This window comes from Typopeltis vanoorti, chromosome 1 (assembly GCF_054136105.1).
Source record: "Typopeltis vanoorti isolate ZY-2024b chromosome 1, IOZ_Tvanoo_1.0, whole genome shotgun sequence".
Taxonomy (NCBI): Eukaryota; Metazoa; Arthropoda; class Arachnida; order Uropygi; family Thelyphonidae; genus Typopeltis; species Typopeltis vanoorti.
Genome location: NC_143549.1, coordinates 172,029,146 through 172,049,929, shown reverse-complemented (window position 1 = coordinate 172,049,929; position 20,784 = coordinate 172,029,146). Strand labels below are relative to the sequence as shown.

At 36.7% G+C, this 20,784-nt stretch overlaps 1 protein-coding gene across 1 annotated transcript in view; it reads right to left on the bottom strand.

Moving 5' to 3' along the window:
• Window positions 1-20,784, bottom strand: part of Dhc93AB (Dynein heavy chain at 93AB) — a 1,274,973-nt gene that overhangs the window by 1,235,199 nt on the left and 18,990 nt on the right. The gene's annotated exons all lie outside the window — the stretch shown is intronic.

Sequence of the window (20,784 nt, the reverse complement as noted above, 5' to 3'; positions counted from 1 at the left end):
TTCGATGCTGTTGGGACACTCTCCCTCGATGAGACTTTGGACTCCCTGGAGGTGTCACGTAATAATAATAATAACAATAATAATAAATAATATCGTCATAAAATTCCCTAAAAGTGCCGTTTTCTCCAGTTGAGATGGCGTTATATCCGCATGCGCAACTTTTCCAGATGTTTCATAAATATTTATTGGTGTTACTCCTAGCGCTCCTATGACAACTAGAACTGTTGTTGCTCTCTTGCTGGAAAGTCGTTGTATTTCGATCCCTGTACTTGTTAGGTTTTTCGTGTACTTTTTCTTCTACTCTACTATCGCCTGTTATTGCAACATCCATAAATCATGCATGTTATTGTTCAATTACAGTGATGTCTGTTATATTATGTTCAAGATGTATATCTATCTATCAGAATTTTCAAGTGCCATAATATCTTAGCATTTTAATTTTCAGTAAGCTTCTCAACTTTGTGTACCCAAAGGGATTACCAAGTGGAGAAACCAAATTTCCTACATAAGCCCTAGTGTACATCTTTTGCAAATGATCACGCTTTTCTTTACAGTCTGTATGAACAATCTTGCTGCCAGAACTAATTATATAGTCCACCAACTTTTCTTTTTCTCTGCACAGTCGGCATGTGCTATCGTTACGGTTCTTTTCAATCTTCACCTTTATTGCATTCGTTTGTAGTGCTTGATTTTGAGCAGTAAGTATCAGACCTTCTATCCCTTTCTTGATGTTGCTCTTCCGAAGCCATTGGAAAGTTAAGTGACTGCTAACTTTCCCTTCAATATCTTTCAAGGGAAAGTTGGCAGTTTCAAGGGAATATTGCCAGTTCAGTGCTTCATTTTTTTTTTTTTTTACCTTCTCCTTGAACTTTTTTTTCTTTGAATCTACTACATTCACTTTTTTTTTTCTTCATAAACTTCAATTAGCATATTTTCTGGCCTTCTGTTGATGCAATCATTCAACTCGCTTTTCTTCTACTGTTTTCTTGGCTTGTAAATAAACACTGTCCTCCATTTTTTCTTGGCAATGTACACATATCGCCCACTGAATTATAAACGTTTATTTAATACTATGTTAGACCTCCTTTAACTGAATTGCAGCACATAACTGAATTAACAGTTATTTGGTCCAGATTTGACAAAAGAGATGCTAATGGATCCGTTTTTCTCACATGCCCCATAAATTCTTCATGGAATTCAGATTCAGGCTTTGTATTGACAGTAGCACTGTTGCCTATGAAACAACAGTCAACCACTGGATAAAAAGTTAACGTTGAAGGATGGAACTGATCGACCTCAATGTTCAGATATTCCTTGGAGGACACCCGACTTTTCAGCAATATCAGGGACCCATTCCGTATCAACAGAACATACCCAACATCACAACACTACCTACAGATTCTTGAGTTGCGCTTACAAAGCAAGCTGGGTTCATTGCTTCATGGAGCTCCCGCCAAACTCTCTGCCTGCCGTCGGTACAGATCAAGGTGTATGGTGAATCACCATAACACGACTTTCTTTCAGTGTTCCAGTGTACACCCATGGTGTTTCTGGCACCACTGTAGACGAGTCCTTGGTTCTCGGCAGAAATCAGCGCTTTCAGTATAGGTATGCGACAGCTAATACTGAAACACTTCAATTCCCTGCACATAGTTCGATGAGATATGGTCGGGAACAGCCTTAATTAAATGCTTCGATCATTTGTTGCACACAGGAAATTCTGTTCGTTCATACAAGTCTTCTCAGACACTGGTGATCACGTTCCAGACAGACCATCTTAGGACCGCATTTCAGCCTCTTAGACAACCAATGTGAGTTATTGTTCCATGATCAACCAACCGGAATATCTAATCTTTTTAGAGATCACTCAGCTCTGCTGTTTTCTAATTCGTGGCTCCAGCCAGACGGGTACTCACAATAAGCGCTTTATCGAACTCCAAATGATCCTTTGTTTTTTTGTTTTTTTTTCACTGTGATTCATAATGTTGATGATTACTGACCATCAGCATTTTTAAATGGTTGCATAGAAAGCGTGATGACGCATGTAACAAAATATTTTGCATATATGCTGACGTTTCTAATTCAGTGGTGTTTTGTATAACCGTGAGCAGTGACACACTCAGGATTTAATCTTAGGGAGGGCAAGCACTCAGATTTAATCTTGGGGAGGGCCGAATTGAGTAGACGATTTGAGAATACACACTACGCATTGCATACGACCTATGACTGAGCATCTGTAGTGATCACCAATACATGATAACCGCGATCTTCTCTGGTCCGGCTCGGGCGAACGAAGTAGCGCTCGGTCCGCCCGAGCACTACTTCGTTCGTCTTGCGTTCACAGCGACCGTGACTCTCAAGAGATATATAGGGTATTCCCACCTCATGTGACCGCTATTTCATAAATAGCATAGAAATACAACACACAACACAACATAATTTTTTTTAAAATAAATTTTATTTAGGAAAAGATTTTTGGAAAATTTTTCTTTTTTGGGGCCAGGGCCACTTTTCCCCGGGCGCGCCACATGATTCACTACAATTAATTTTTATATTTTACTATCAAGTGCATGGAAATCGGTTTGTGTTCAGTCAATCATTCCCGCTGTTTATCAGATTACAGGGATACCCATATATTGATTGCTGATACAGCGTTGCCTTCCATTCTGACTTTAGAATTTTCTAACTCTTTTTAGATATTTATACACTGTTTTCTTCTTCACTTCTGAACTTATATCATTTGCCTCAAGAGTTCCTATATATTAGAGTTATAGGAATCGTTCTGTGATCAGCTTGTAATTTTTCTTCCATCCGGAAATGTATTTCTTTTTCTACCTGTTATAGTCCCTCAAACTATAAAGAGTGATATGCATTTCTTAAGTCCAAATTCGTAAATATGTCTTCAGAGAAGATCTGTGGTGTATTGAGCAGTGACTCCATTCTTCTGGGATGATTTTCCGTATAGCTTAAGATCATCCATGTATGACAGATGTACATTTTTTTCCTATTTGCGTTGCTTGATATCGGAAACTAGTTTTCTTTAGAATTAATTTTAGAGGGTTCATTGCCAGGATAAACAGAAGAGGTAATAGTGAGTCACCTAGGAAAATTCCCTAAGATTTCCATGGGCCTTGCCAGCTGTTAGGTATTTTCTGAAGTTTTTACTCACTCCAAAAATGTCTAGTCATTTTCTAATCCAGTTGATGGCAAGGAGTTGAATGCCTTCTGGTAATAAATCCATGCCATATATAAGTTGGCTTTTCCTCTTTTTGAAATTTTCAAAATCATTTTGTCAATTAACAATTGGGCATTTGTTCCTCTGGAGTTTCTGTAACATCCCTTTTGTTCGATTGGCAGAAGTTGATGCCATGATAAATATTGACTAATCGAAGTTTCTAGGAGCCTAGTGAATAACTTAGATGCTGTTGATAGGCAAGTTGTTGGATGGTAATTACTTGAAACAGCTCCTTTGATTCTGTTTCTCAAATTCAGAATTGTTCTTACAGTTGTCATCCACTCTTCATTTGAGCCTGCTTGCAATAAGTTGTCACATTGTGAATTATTATTATTATTATTATTATTATTATTAAAATAATATAATAATTAATTTATCATTATTAGAATACAAATAATAAATCCGATAACGTCTATTATTCCTTCTAGGAAGTAGCTGAGCGTTTTAGCCCTATCTAACTTTTGAGACTGAGTGTGAAGTTCAATAACCACTGGTAGCTAACAATAGAAACCTAACCCAAGACTATCACTAATTTTAAAAGGCAGTTGGCTGTTTACAATTTTTTTGATTAAAAGTTTTAAATTTTTAAAACTTTTCACCTGATAGAAACGGCAGACAACTGCCGCCGTCTCGTGTTTCCTAACACTAACACAGGCAGTATGTTACTGACCGATACTAGTGAAGCTTGCGTAGCCCATTGGATGTTGCATTTGCATGCATACTGCTAGGACGACAGAAGAAAGGCGTTCATAGTGAATATAGTCCATGGGAGAAATTTCTAATCCTTTCTTAGACCACTTTTTAAGTCAACTGATCTTGGGCAAGAAGAATTTTTTATCTCGGAAACTTGGGTTTTCGTGCTGTAAACTCAATAAAATTCACTGTAGAAACTACATTATTTTAGACAACTAGTATACTGTGTTAAGGTCAGGGACAACGAGATGACTGCGCTTCTCTGCCTCTTTCCACCTGATGCAATATGGAATTAGTGATAGCATTGGTCCAGCTATCTCTAATTAGCTACCAGTGATTGAACTATCGTTTCGGTCTCCAACAGTTAGATATCCGTAAAACATCCTCGCCTACTCTCTATTTAATTCCCTATAGGGAATAAAAGGAGTTAACAGGTTTTTTCACAGTATGAGTTCTATGGTCGATTGTTTGAAGTAATGAAACAAATTGCTCGAGTTTTCGGACAAAACTCCTTTCCTGGTTGCATCTCTCCTTCACATCTAGACAGTACCCACATAAACATATACATATAAAACTTACTCTAACATTTTTCTATATTCAACTCTTGCTTACATCATTAAGTCAAAGCTCCTCCTACTATACAAAGAAAATCTCATTACATTCCCGCTCTCATCACTAGCCAGAAAAACATCGTAAGAATCCTATATAGCTTGGGTGTTAAGAAGTTTCATACACCTGGTAGTATCCTCTTTTGTCTGTGTAGCTCAGTGGATGTGGCGTTTGCAAACTATAGCACCTGACAGCACGAAGGAAGAATTGTTTTCGAATCTAGTCGGCGACTAGAGGAAATTTCTCTAAGCCTTTTTTCGACCGGTTCCCGGTTTAATAGATCTCTGGCACGGGCAAGCGGGTTTTTTCGTCCCGTAAACTCAAGAAAATCGACCGTAGAACCCACATTATTTCAGATATTAAATATATTGTGTTAGGGACCACGAGATGGCAGCATTTGTTGAACCGTCTCTCTTCACTGCATGCTTCTTAATTAGTGATTGCCTTGGGCCAGCTATCTCTGATTGGGTACATGTGGAGACTGAACTGCCCACTCAGTCTCCAAAAGTTAGGGCTAAAACGGCCTCACCTACTCCCTATACAGGAATAAAAAGGCGTTAGCTGATTGATTGATTGAACATTTACATAAAATATGTTCTTTCACTCCTCGTTGGCAACTATGTTGGAGAATGCTTCTATTCAGCTAAAAGAAATAAAAGTGAGTAAGATGTAAAGAAGAGTGGGATATAGAAAAATGTCAGGGTAAGTTTTATATGTACTGTATATGTTTTATATGGGTACTGTCTAGATGTGAAATATTACAAATATTATCCCAACACCTTCATTTTAATTCCGTGGAAATTGATATTTCATGGATATAAGAGCCATCCTTAACAAACTGTCATATTGTGGTCGGCCATTTGTAATTAGAGTCAGTTTCCACTAGGTTTGTTACTCTGCACAGTAATAGAAGGCAGATAGTTTCATCAGATCAATAATCAGCTAATGAGCCTACTACCACATAGGGGGTAGGCGACGCCGTTTTTAGCCCTATCTAACTTTTTCGAGACTCGGGTAAAGTTTACTCTCCGCCGGACCTATAGCCAATGAGAGATAGCTGACCAGATGCTATTATTAATTATACCATGGCATCCGTTGAAGATCACCTCGCCACTACCACTGAGCTACACAGGCGGTTGATTTTTTTTGTCGTTGTTGTTTAAAATTTCTTCACTAATGCCATCCCAAGGGCTGCTGCATTTTATCAGACTCATTCTCATTACATAGAGGAGCTGCCCTCACTCTCGTTAAATTTTATCCATAATTTTGATGATGACAGCGCATTCCATTCCTTCTCTTCATTTGACAAACTGTTGAGTACTCAATATTCCACTTTTCTTGATTTTACACAGACACTGCCTAAAACCCTTATTAACAAGTCACTGTGTAATGAGAGAAGGTGAAGAGAACCTCATCAACGTTGGCGAAAAAAAATGTCTTTCAATTTGCATGAAAGTTTCATTTCGCCTTTCATCATCTTGGTCAATACCCAGATTTCTCTGATGCAGTTGCACCTCTAGCTTTCCTTGAAATAAACACACCAAATCCACAGCTTCATCAGCTTCCAAAAAAACTTGATGCGATTTTTCTGCTTAAGATAATACTCTAATTCTCCTTATGTTCTCAGTTTTTTTTTCCCGGGTTGTGCGCCAAAAGCCTTCCTAGAAATTCTTGATAATATCTAGAAGTGGTAGTTTTTGATGACTGCTCATACAATCTCACCTAAATACTTTGCCATAGGACTTAGATTGTATCATATCAGTTTTATGGGTGCTGTTCACTTGTATTAGATTTTCTTGGGTGCTTGTCTCTTGACCTGACGTTCATCATTCTTCCACTGTTCTGTTAAATCATACGCAGTGATTGATCAATATCCATCTCTCCAGTTTCAAGTCTACTTATTCAACTCTCGATTCCTTTTTCATTCTATCCACCTATTACAGATTTTCTCTAAGGATTAGTATTACAAAGATATGATATTCTGTGTGAAGACACAGAATATGCACCTCAAGTGTAGAGCAGGTAGATTGGATAGATTTAATTATGGAGGTATATATTAAAAGGAAAGAAGAATAGTCATATGAGAGAGGGAAATGGAAGTTATGAAGTTTCTTAGTAACAATTACCTATGACAGCATATAATGAAAGGTACCAGGTGATCGAGAGTGCTGCACCTTGTAATTACATCTGAGGATTTATCTATAACTAAGATGGTTTACTGCACCCAATGGGCTAGAAAGATAATTCAGTTTTGACCATTGAAGGCAGATAAACATGTGGAACTTTCAGTAAAGACGGGTTATATTTTGAAAATACCGAGCTGAGAACTAAGGGAATGTTAAGAAATTGCTGTACAGGGGAGGAACATACTTCAAGATAAAGATGATAGTAATACATGAGAAGTGGTAAAGGAATATTTGAAGGAACGAAACGAGTAGTTGACTGCATACCTAGGGTTCTGAGAATTAATAAATTGTAGCCAATCAGAGATATCTGGCCCATGCCTATTACTATTTATAGGCGGTCACCGATGAAGAGAACGGCAAACAAATGCTGCCATCTCTTGGCGCCTAACCCTAACTCTGAAATAATGTGTTCTACGGTCGATTTTCTTGAGTTTCTGGGACAAAAAAAACCGAAGTTTCCTGGAGCAAAAACCCTCTTGCCCGTGCCAGAGATCGACTAACTTGGGAACCAGTCTAAGAAGGGCTTAGAAAAAAAATGTTGCTCTAGTACTATTATTATACTCTAGTATTATTATTATTGGTGTCATCCTCAGATAAGCTCACAAATAAGCTTCGAGGATGAAAGCTCAGAAATATATCTCATCTCATTCAAGATAATAAATAATAAAAAAAAATAAATGAATGTATCAAATATAAAATCAAATGCATGTAATATACGTATCACATGTAAACAAATGTATGTAATGTTGTATCATATGTAATGATAAGTATGTAATGTATGTATCATATGTTATAAATTATTGCGTATTATTATTATTATTTTATTCACATAATTGATACACAGTCAAAACAAGATATCATATAAACAAAAATTTCACTGGTGATATAGAACAATTCAGATTCTACCCAAGAATCTAAGAATAGTACGTCAGGTAACGTCGTAAAATATGGACTGTTCCAAGTAGTGCTGTTTTTTGTATGGCATATGGGGTCACTTCAATGATGTTTGATTGCTGTAAATAGTTGGATAGCTTCTTTGAAGTTTCACCAAGTGAACCAATAACTATTGGGATAACTTTAGTATGTTTAAGTCACAGCCTGCCAACTTCGATTGCCAGAGCTCGATATTTAGTAACTTTTTCCAGTTTTTTGTTGTTAACACTGGGTACTGCGATATCGATAATCCAAACTTCGATAATTGTGATGTCAGGTCTATTGTGTTCCAAATGCCGATCAGTTTGTATTCTAAAGTCCCAGAGAATTTTTGCCGTTTCGTTTTCCAATACAATCTCAATGTTATGCTGCCACCAGTTATCAGAAGTAGGGAAGCCATATTTTTTGCATACCTGCCAATGAACTAGTTTGGCCACTTGATCATGACGGTATTTATAGTCAGTTTGAGCTATTTTGCTGCAGGCACTGATTAGATGTTCTACAGTCTCATCTTTCTGATCGCATAATCTGCATTTGCTGTTATTATTGATGTTCAAAATTTTTGCTTTGATTGCATTAGTTTGTAATGCCTGTTCTTGAGCTGCTAGAATAAATCCTTCTGTTTCTCTTTTAATATATCCGTGTTGTAGCCATTGCCATGTCTTGTTCACGTCAATTTTGTCCTCGGTATCTCGAAGAAATTGGCCATCAAGGGTTTATTTTTCCAGCGCACATATCGGTTAGTTTGTTGTTTCCTTTTTGTAATCGGATTTGTTTCCTGTTGCTTTTAGAAGACCCTCTTGTGTAATTGCTTGAAGCATTGGCTCAGAGCTATTGTCGATGTAATTTCTTAAACCAATTTCTTCTTCTTTCACAGTCTATTTTACTTGCAGCAGACCCCGTCCACCTATTCTCCTCGATCAACATCACTTCGTGGATGTAATGCATGATGAATAGTCATTAGTTTTCTAGTTTTTGCGGTCCAGTTTGTCCAGGTCTTCTTTTGTCCAATCTATTATGCCAGTTGTGTATCGGATCACTGGTATAGCCCAAGAATTCATTGCTCTAATTGTGTTTAATCCATTTAGTTTTGTTTTCAGACTATTTCTAACTCTTTTGATGTATTCTGATGCTGCATGTTGTTTAACTTTCGAGTGGAGAATATCATTGGCTTCCAATATTCTTAGTTATTTATAGTGTTCGTCAGCTGAAATTGCTTTTATATATTTCTCTTGATCAAAATTAAAACTCCTAGTGTCATTAATTTTTCCTCGTTTAATAGATAAAATTGCGCATTTATCTAAACCAAATTCCATTTTGTTGTTCTGACTGAAAATACGAACTGTGTTCAATAAAGAATCTATTTGCTGGGCTGATTTTCCATATAACTTCAAGTCATTCATATACAACAGATGAGAAATTTTAATATTACATTTAGGAATTTCATAGCCAAGTTTTGTTTTGTTCAGAATCATAGATAAACGTATCAAAGAAATGTTGAAGAGCAATGGTGACAAGGAATCACCTTGGAAAATTCCATGTTTAAATGCTGATATCTTCAAATCGTTCATTATTCACTATTAATGTTGTTTTCCATGATTTCATAGCAGCAGCCAGGAACGGATTTGTAGTGATTTTAGGATCCAGGAGTGTGAGAGGGAATCGAATGCTTTCTTGTAGTCTATCCATGCCATGTTTAAGTATTAATAATAATAATAATAATAATTATTATTATTATTTAAATCATGTGGAATATATTCAAAGAGGAAAGGTAATCAGCATGTTCGCGAGAAGTATCAAGTGCAGGCCACATGAGTGACTAGTTTAGTAAGGAAGGCGAAATCAGAGTATGAGTATGAGTCTTGAGACGAGATTAGCAGATCCAGTCAAGGGTAATCCTAAAGAATTCTTCCACTATGTCATAAAAAAAAAAAAAAAAAAACGCTGACGCCTTTGATTCCCTTACAAAAGTAGCCTTTGTAGTTCAGTGGAAGTAACGTTTGCACTCCTTGACGCTTGATCGCCTGAAAGAAGAATTAGGTTCAAGTCTATTCGCTGATAGAAGAACATTTTCTAAGCTTTTCTTCGACCGGTTCCCGAGTTAGTAGATCTCTGGTACTGGCAAGCAGGTTTTTTTCCCCGTAAAATGTGGTTTTTCGTACGTGAACTCAAGAAAATCAACCGTAGAGCCTACACTATCCCAGACAATAAATCAATAAATATGTAGTGTTATGATTAAGGACTACGAGATGGTGGCACTTGCCAGTCGCCTTTCTTCACGGGATGTCAAATAGTATTAGTCATTGTTTTGGGCTAAATAGGGCTAAAACGGCCTTGCCCATTATGTCGCAAAAAAGGAAATAATGAATTACCATAGTACAATACGTTTGATGACTGCCTATGATAGGAAGTTTGGTTCGTTTGCTTCACTGTGTGACGAATAATAATTCAGCTAGTTCATCTGCTTCACTAGCTGAATTATTATTCGTCACTTTACAATGCTATAGCATCCAGGTGAAGACGTTTTGGTAATGGACCGGATAGAGATTAATTAAACTTATGGCGAGAGGAGTTAAGATATGTAGGATATTACAGAATCTTAATGTGAATACATCCATGAGTTTGGATTGGATATCAGGTCGTGTATTACGAGAATGTGCTAGAAAATTGGTAGTATTTTGACTAGATTGACCGAGTCTCAGCTCTGGAAGATTCCCGAAGAAGGAAGTAGGAAAAATACATAGTTATGTTGTATAAAGAAGATTCCAAGACAGAAGTAGAAAATTATCGTCCGATCAGCATTTCAGGATTGATGATCAAGGTATTGGAGAAGTTGGTTAAAGACAAAATTCAATAATGGATGGATAGGAATGGAATACTGTTTGGTGGAAGGAGCCTGTTGTGAAGGGTAACTTTTGCTCTGGCAACTTACTTTTCATAATAATATGAGTGACAGCTGAGTTAGATAAACATAATGGCTACACGGTGCCACTGTTGAATTATGCAAAGGCCTTTGACAGGACACTGCATGGAATTTTGATAGATAAATTCAAGCAAATGGATATAGACATGAAATTGTTGATGTGCAAAAGATAGCCTACAGTAATTTATCCAGGAACAATCCCATAGAAAGCTTGAAGAGATAGCATACAGCAAGGCTGTCCAACATTAGGTATTCCTAGGACCGCATTACAAAAAATATTTATCCGAGGGCCACATTAGAAAAAAAAAATTTATCTGAGGGCCGCATTACAAAAAAGGAAAATATGTAGCCGAATCATAAATACCTTGACCTCATTAATCTTTGCTTGCTTCGGCGTAATTCCAATCACTCTACAAGCCAATAATTTTCGTCTGCCATTCATCAGGTTAAAGCTTTTTCCCCCCTTAGCATATCAATAAAAGTCCCACAGACATCTGGATCTTATAATCTTGGCAGGTAGGTGAAAAAAAAAATGTTTTTTTTCGCCCAGTTCGCAAAGGAAGAACCAACTACTACGGTTTAGAAGTGAAGGTTGTGGAGTGAAAACTCTGAAATGAAATAGTTTCGAATAGATTAAGCTTGTGAGAACGATAACAAAAACAGAAAACAGCGAAGAGAAAAAATTTGAATGAAAACACCACCGTTCATATCTCTTGGTTTCATTTGGCATCCGTGACAAAACATTATGATAATACCAGAATATACCAGAAATTATACTGTTGACTAGTTTGATGCATGGAAACATTCAAGAGAAAAAACTTGAATGAAATGAAAACACCATCGTTCATAATTGCCCTAACTATCTCTTGGGTTCATTTGGCATCCGTGACAAAACATTATGATAATACCAGAATATACCAGCAATTATACTGTTGATTCGTTTGATGCATGGAAACAAACGAGAGGAAACAAACGATAGTCCTGCATACTATGCAGGACTATCCATCCTGCATATTAATATCAGAAGCATTCGCAAACATTGATTAATGTTACAGTCTTATCTGAAGAATTACACTGGTCTTATTCATATATTGGTCCTAACAGAAGTGTCCGTTAATAATGATGAAGCAACTGCCTTCCAAATTCCAGGATTTCTGCAACATATATCGTGCCGACAAACAAAAAGAGGGGATGGAATATTAATATTGAACGAACATAAATTAATAGCAAAAGGAACTGTTTATAAGTTTGAGCATGCTGAAATCCTTTGCATCGAAATCACTAAATACCATCAATCGACAGCATCCCATAATACTAAATGCTATTTACAGGTCACCAAACTTAAACCTGATAAAATTCTTGCACGAACTGAATTGTTGGCACTTTCACGCTAAGAATTATGCTCAACTGAATACCTAATGATAATCAGCGATGTAAACATAAATAAGGTAAAGGAAAACCGTAACAACCCTGTACAATACCTAGATATGCTACCTATGAATAACATAATTTCAACCATAACATCGTGTACTAGAGAAGATGTAGTCGGAAATACTATCAATGATTCTTGCTTAGATCATATAAACATTCGGGAACCAAATAGTTACACTGCATCAGTCATAAAGAGCAAAGTAGCAGACTATTACTTCACGGCTCTTAACTTGCACACTAAGACAATATTCATGCAATGCTACACATATGAAAAACAACACAAAACAATAAAAGACGAAGAAATTGTCAACCACGAAATAAGAAACATTGACTAGAAATACATGGCTTCACCATATTCAACAGATACCTTATACAACAACATTAAACTCACGCTGGGGGGGGGGAATATATAAGAAAGCTGCAAAGATAGTCAGAATTCGTTCAAAAACAAGCTAAAATCCTTGGATAACGCAAAACATAATCCCAGATATATACAGAAAGGATATCCTATGGAAACAATTAAAACGTAATCCAAATAACACAGCTATAAAAACCGAACATAAGATATCGCCTTACAACGTAAATAAGAAATGAAAAAAAGAAACTACAACAGAAACAAATTAACTTCCGCATAAAATAACATGAAACAAACCTGGCATCTGATCAACATGTTAGATTGTGCTCCCAATACCGCCCACCGCCTCTGAAACCATAAAACACTTCGACCACCATCAAAACAGACATTATGGTTCTCCCAACCATAAAATAAGCAGGACTTCTCTATGTAATACAACTAATCAAACCAAACAAAGGCCCAGGAATCGACAGCATCAGATTTAAGGATACCAATCACGCAACTAGTCTAGTCCCCATCCTACATAAATTAATAAATTAAAAAAAAAAGCATTAAGTATGTTAAATACTGCCCTTACACGCATCGTGTCAAAGCGAAGTAGAGAGCTACCCGTAACCCAGGAACAGGGAATTCTCTCCCCAACTCTATTTAACATCTATATGCACGATATTAACCAGCTACCTATCAAAGGCAAGATCTTCCAATACGCAGACGATACAGCTATAATATCCATCCATAATAATACAAGAATAGCCCAAAGAAATCTGCTCATTGACTGGCCATATGCCTAAACTCTGATAAGACAAAAATAATTATATTCAGAATTCACTGAGTCCATCAGTTGATAAAGTATATATAACCATCTAACATCCACTCTCCAACATAAAAAACACACAGAACAGTAAAACCACTACAATCACTGAGGTTGAGACAGTTCTTCTTTATGAACTGGTCAATAATATCGTCAAAAAAGTTGGTTGTAACTTAATTTTCCAAGCAACACGCTCACTTGTAAAGGCTGGCTGAAGCTCACTGGCTAGAGCTTCATATCTAGAGCTGCGTATGGCCTGTGTTTAAGCAACAGAGTGAAATGACGTGAAATGGCAATACGCGCGCATAAATCATGGTGCTGCTGTGAGGAACTGGAAGCTCCTACAACCGAACAAGCTAAGGTAGCTTTGACTAGACGAGCAAGCATCGGCCTTCGATGGACAGCGCAAAGCTCAATTATTGCCGGGTAAGTTTAAGACGTCTTCTGTCTACAAAAATAAAAGTCTAAATAGAATGCTTATAAATGCATGCATTTATTAACAAATAAATATTACTTCTTTCTCAATTAATGAGCTTGCGCAGCAAGCATAGAGAATTCACCCCTGCAGGACAGCCAGAAATATATAGCTTATAACAAGACCTCAGACAACTAATTATAATGTATCATAGCTGTCCAACCTTAGGTAATCCGAGGGCCGCATTACAAAAAATATTTACCCGAGGGCCGCATCACAGTGTGTATCTAGTAATTTGGTGAGCAGGAGCGACACAACCTCGATAGCTGAACAAACAAACAACACTGATCGCGCGCTCACATTCCTCGTGAGCGCCCGGAGCATGCGCGTTGGAACAAAATATAAGAACGCTTCTTTGACACATCTAATATTAGAAAAACACGTGAGTATATAGCGATGTAAAAATACCAAATAAATTACAAACATTGAGATTATCGATTAGTGATAGAATTAAAATATCTAATAAGCATTTGATTCAGATTATTTTATTTTTTCGCTCATGAAAATCAAAACCCATAGGTTGGCCGTACAAAATCGCACCGCGGACAGTGCTTTGGACAGCCCTGGCATACAGTAATTTATCCAGGAACAGTTCCATAGAAAGCCTCTCACTGGTGTGCCACAAGGTACTTGGGCCGTTACTATTTAAATTGTCCATTAATGATATAGAACAGCGTTTCTCAAACTTTTCCTACGACGGAACACTTCACAAATCCTGAAATTTTAAGGAATATTATGGTTAGAGTCGAGTATCATCGTCTCGTATTCAGCGTAAAGCTAAGCGCACACTGTTGTCGAAGCAGGCTGTATATCGCATCGCCAAAAATGCGACAGCGCACACTACAGGCGTGTCGGGCCGCACTGCGTCGCATTGATCTTGCTTGTGACCACACGTTTCCTAGAATAGATACCTCCATACTTCAGTCGCGCTCGGAAATGTCGACAACCGCGGGCTGCTGAGTCAAGGCCAGCATGCGCTGGAATTAATAGCACAATCCACATGCAAAGTGAGGAGCGTCTGATTTTCAAACATGTTTGAACTTGTCGCAGCATTCAAAACCATTCCAGGCTCATATCAATTTTGATAATTTTTCATGGAACATTTATTCACTTTCCGCGGAACATTGGTGTTCTGCAGAACATAGTTTGGGAAACCAGGATATAGAAAATGAAAGGAAATATTCAGTTCTTTAAGGATGATGCAAATTAGACATCATCAATAAAGATGGTGTTGCAATTTTACAGGATGATTTAAACAGGCGGCTAAAGGAGAACGAGGTATCGATTTAATGTGACAAAGTGTAAGGTTATGTATTTTGCAGTGAAAAAATTACCAGCTGGGAACAATGATGGAGCTATACTCTGGGAAATTTATAAAGCAAAAGATTTAGATGTATTGGTGGATGGAGAGTTGCCTAGTTATTGAAGACTGCCTAGTTATTGAAGAACACCTTCACAAACAGGGATAACCAGGTTATTGGACCCCTTTGATAAGATTTCACCTAGGTTATTACATAGCGATCTGGTCACTTGGGTTTCTTATGGATGTTGAACGGTTCAGAAGCGAGTGAACACTATTGTTGCAGGTCTATGAGATACACCATATGAAGAGAGATTGAAAATTCGTGGGCTACAGAAGCTGCTGGTAGACTGATAACGAAAAAAGCATAATGTCTGACGATATATATATATATATATATATATACTGTATATTGTGATATTTGGCAATGATTTCTCTAGAATATTTAATGTTCTTAAAGCTGTATTTTCTTTCTTCAGACATTATGCTTTTTTTGTTATCAGTCTACCAGCAGCTTCTGTAGCCCACGAATTTTCAATTTCTCTTCATATGGTGTATCTCATAGACCTGCAACAATAGTGTTCACTCGCTTCTGAACCGTTCAACATCCATAAGAAACCCAAGTGACCAGATCGCTATGTAATAACCTAGGTGAAATCTTATCAAAGGGGTCCAATAACCGTTATCCCTTTTATATATATATATATATATATATATATATATATATATATATATATATATATAGTACAAAAGACAGTAGTATATTTTGAAAACAGTAATGCGAACTTGAGTTCCAAATAAAAGTTCACTATGTGCTGTTACGAGTGCGCCAGTATTGAACAGAGGCAATGTTTGCGTCAGAGAGATTGAAACTTAGGCTGTTATTGATATGGGAAGAATCTAAGGTAATTTCTCTAGATTCGACAATCTTTCTTTCAAGTTCATCATAGCACACATGGATATTAGAAGTTTGTGTCCAGTCCATAATATGTTGGCGGCCTTCATCTGAGTTAACAGAAAAAAGAACATGGTTAGAGAGAGAGCGCTGGCTCTAGTCCTGTTGTAGGAAATATCTTACGGTGTTCTTCCATACGTAAAAGGATGAATTTATCAGTTTGGGCGTAGTATGGCTTTCCACAATCACATAAAATCTTGTAGACTCCTGGAAACTGAGTGGAAAGATGTTTCTCTTTAGGTTTACTAAGTATGGAGCGAAGTTTTGGGAGCGTAGAGAAGCAAGTTCTGAAGTTAAATTTCTTGAGAATTTTAGCTAGTTTTGGTGAAAGAGAGCTGATGTAAAGCAAAGAAATAAAGGCTCTGTGGGAAGAGAGACTTCAGAAGCAGTTGAGTGACGGAAAGAAAGAAATTTATCAATCTTATTAGGAGAGAAACCATTATTAATAAAAATATTTTTAAGAAAAAGGAGTATATATATATATATATATATATATATAGAACATAAAACAAAGGGTGAGTTACATAAACAAAGCAAAAAAAAATGAAGATATTACTAGTGAAATGAAAAGACGCAAATGGAAGTGGTCTGGACATGTAGTAAGAACAGAAGAGGATGCCTTCCATAAGTAAATTTGACATAAATACCTGACGAAAAATGGGAGAACAAAAAAAGAAATGCAATCCTAACAGGCTAAAATGTGTATATTAATAATATTGGAGACGATTTGAATGGTATTCAGTTGTTTGCTGATGATGCGAAGTTGCAAAGGGCTGTAATAATAAAGATGAGGTAAAAATCCTGGAGAATGATTTGAGTAGATTGATTGTCGTTAAAGGATAATGGTTTTTCTTTTAATATAGAAGAGTGTAATTCACTTAGTATTGAAAATGTTTCCGTCTATGTATTCTATTGATGGAGTTTCACTGCTGCAAATTGATGAGGAAACCTTTTTCAGTATATAGCAGGTGCGATAGAACAAGAGGTCATCATTGGAAGCATTTATTGCTAACTGAATAAAGTTTCAGTTAGCAATAAATGCTAACTAGATGTTTTACTACGAGGGTGGTGAATAAGTGGATAACCATCCCAGGAAACCCAGAAATGGGTTTCCTTGGATGGTTATCAGTTCTTCATCGTTGAATCAGTATAAGGAGATATATGATGGATACTGTGTTAATAATGGTTAGCTTCTGCATCCCAATGGGAAATTTTGGATGCATCGTGAAGGTATCAAAGTTATATTGTGAACGATGTTTTTGGGTCTGTCTCCCGCGATAAGTCGTTGGACTCCATGGAGATACCCTTTAACAATAATAACGATAGTAAAAGAATGATAGGAAAAGAAAACAGATGTCTGGTGGGAACAGTTGGAATAATAAAATTAGTTACAAAAGACAGAGATAAACTGGAGATGGATCGCTGTGTTATATATTACGGAGCACGGTAAGGATAGATATGAGGGTAGGTAGGTTTTGTGAGGGGGGAGGAGTATGATGAAAGATGTAGAAATGAAGATGTTGAAGATGTGTAAAAGGAAGAACGAGTGACAGGCTGTGGACAAGAGATAATGTGCAGAAGAACTGACTGCTGATAGGAAGAAATGTTTTTTAAGGAGGTAGCACAGGATTCGAGAGTTTTTCTAGAGACTGTGAAACAGAAGCATGTGAAATGGAGAAGTATGAGTGACTTGCTTAGGTATTATAGTAGAGATCTAAAAAGTGCAATGATTATAGCTATGCGGGTGCATGGGATAAATCGCAAAGTTAAAGAGAAAGTTGTTTATTGGAAACATTGTGCATGTGAGTGGGAGCGGCAATGCATATCATGGTATATTGCATTTCAGAGGAGAAGAGTTTATCCAGGCAGGAAAACAAAAATTCGATAGTGGGCAACAAAATCTGTATCAGATAAATAATAGAATGAAAGAGGATAGGAATGGCATCAATAAGAACAACAACAAAGTTCTTGTCATTTGACAGGGTAATGAATTGTGGGTAAGAAATGAGAGTTAGACATATGCTTTTCAGCTGCAAGATGTGTTAGAATAAAGATGCAGAATTTGTGGTGTTGATAAAATTATTCAGTCCGAAATCATCGACGGCAGCGGATGTGGTTGATAGAGGATGAGATACTGCCAAAATAGAATATGATGGTTATAGCATTTTTCTAAATTACAAAAAGTTAAAAGAGAGGTGGGGTATTATCGATAATCTCACAAAATAATGCAGTGATAATGATTTTGAGGCAATTTCCAGTGAGGGAAACTGAAATTTTTAGATATTTAGAGGAGTGTTTCTACAGACTAGGAAATGTAGAGGGTTTGATTCCGAAATGTTGAAGCAGATGCAACTGGTGAATAACAGGTAATTGATAATAATGGGTAATTTTGACTATCGGAACATTGCCTGGAAACAGAAAATGACATGTGTGAAGTCAGAACACCGAATTCCTTTATCTGCATAGAGATATGACTTATGCAGCAAGTGGTTGATGCAACACGCAGTATATAAGTGTTGGAGTTGATATTATCATTCCTTATAATAATAATAATAGAAGATAACAGCTTGAAATCCAGTACTCGCTGGAGTTAGTACACCAGTTTTCGGCATTATAATGATAATAGAAGGTATCACCACCATGCCAGAAATTGAGGACAGTGATCATGTGGTTTTAACATGGGCAGCTGCAAAGTAAGTGAAAGCTTTACTGAACAAAACAGATGTGCGTAATTATAGTACAGGAAACTATGATAACATAAGGAAATATATTAGTATCCTTGATTTGAAGGACAGATCACAGATTCGAGATCACTTACTGAGTTCAATCCTGGAACTGGGTTCGAGATTAGTAACTTATAGCAATTCAGACTGCACTCCTAGGTTATCTATCTATCCCAATGGCTTTAACAGGCCTTTAAGGCCCACAACCTTCCAAGCATGCTTGGATTTCGTAACCGAAATCCTAGGTTAGAAAAAGAAATAAATTAGAATAGAAATAGATGAATAACAGTAACAGAATGAGACGAGTTGATGAGAAAGAGGATGCTGTGCCGAAGGTATGAAGAAAAGGGTACTTCCCATCAGTTCAAAAGGTATAAGACACAGACTACGAAAGTGATACTGCAGTAAACAAAAAAAAAAAAAAAAACTCATAAATGAAAGATTGGCTGAGGCAACAAAGCAAAACCATCGAGATTTCTGCAGTTATGTAGCTAGTAGGAGAAAGGGTAAGAAGACTGACTGGAATACTGGTCACATTCACTGAAGATACAGTATGTTCGAGCACTTTGAATTTCATGTTTGGAGTGAACAGTCTTGAATAACAGTGGTAAGGAATGTGAAATGTTTAGAATTTTAATAAGGCTTGTGTTAATAGTCTGTGGAACTGGATGATATATCATCACGTATATAATGGAATATGCAAAGGAGCTGGCAATAAGAGTTTGGAAATAGGAATAGTTCAATTAGATCAGAAATACAGAAAAACAGTGCCAGTGCACCAGGAAAAATTCAAGTCAGTGCAGTCCAATTATGGACTACTGTGTGTATATCATTGACGAGAATAGAAATCTTTCGAGAGAGCGAGAAACGTGTTTATTAAGGAGCGGTTAAATGCTTCAGTAACTTGGTTAACCTTTTTGTTGTTGTTTTAAGTGGATAAAAATGTATTAAAGAGGGGAGTGAACAGGCGCCATGCGTCGCATGGACCCTATAAGACTTTATACAGTAATGTTCTGGATTTTTCTAACTAGTGTTGTAAATTGCCATAAACATTCTTCTGTGAAGGGTTAGAATGACCTAGTCACTTTACTGCTGCCAGAGTCCTGCCTTCTTTTTTACAAAAAGAATCTCAATTCACGTTTCCTTACCTTTGATATTATAAATTCAAGATTAAATCGTTCTTCTTTAACTAACATTTACTTCAAGCTCTTCCCCATTTCCTGAAAAAACTGAGCTAAAGTTTCCACTCAAAATGGTTATTTCCCTGTTCAGTTACAACTCTTTACAAACCTCAAATTTCTCCAATGTCAAAACGGTTCTCGTTTGTAGATTCAAGCACCAAACCTCAATAAAAATTCTTGATGCTATCCGGATGATACCATTTTGGTGAATTGATGATTCCTATTTCCCAGAGTGACTTCAACTGTTATTGCCTATTTTTGTCATTGTCTATTTTTGGCAGTTTTTTCTTAAGGACTCTTTTCTTTTGAACAGACACAAAACATGAATAGTGGCTTTCTAATATCCTCTTATAGTCCAGCTGGACTATTGCTCTATTCTGTGGAGTAGTCCTCCTAGTGAGTAGAAACTCTAGTTTTTCAATAATAATACTAATACGTTCAAGTTAAGGGGATAATAAATCCCTCATTATTTTTCAGCAGGATACAAAACCCCGATACGAAACTTAACTTAATTTACGCCGCAGGAAAAATATAGCCTCTTGGCTCCGTATAGTAATAATAGGTTTTTCTTTTCCAACCATTATCCACTTATAGGCTGCTGTGATACTGAGCATGCAACTCATGCGCATTAATATGAATCTCACTACCAAACATTTTCATACTACTTCAGGGTGAAATTCAGGATGAGATAAAATTCATCTGCCAATTGACAAAAAAATAAATATACCATCTAATCGTGTGAGAAAAAAGTGAGAATTACGATCGTTATTATTTCTTTGATGAGCATTTTTATTTTCTATGATGGTGAAAGAAAGTGTACAGCTTTTATGAACATAACACATGCACAAGACATTTTGGAAATTTGCATAAAAAACACTTTGAAAATCTTTGATTTGATGCACTGGCTAACATATGATGAGACAAAGCTAAGCTGGAATGAGAATTGGTGGAGCGATACATTGTTATATTTCGGT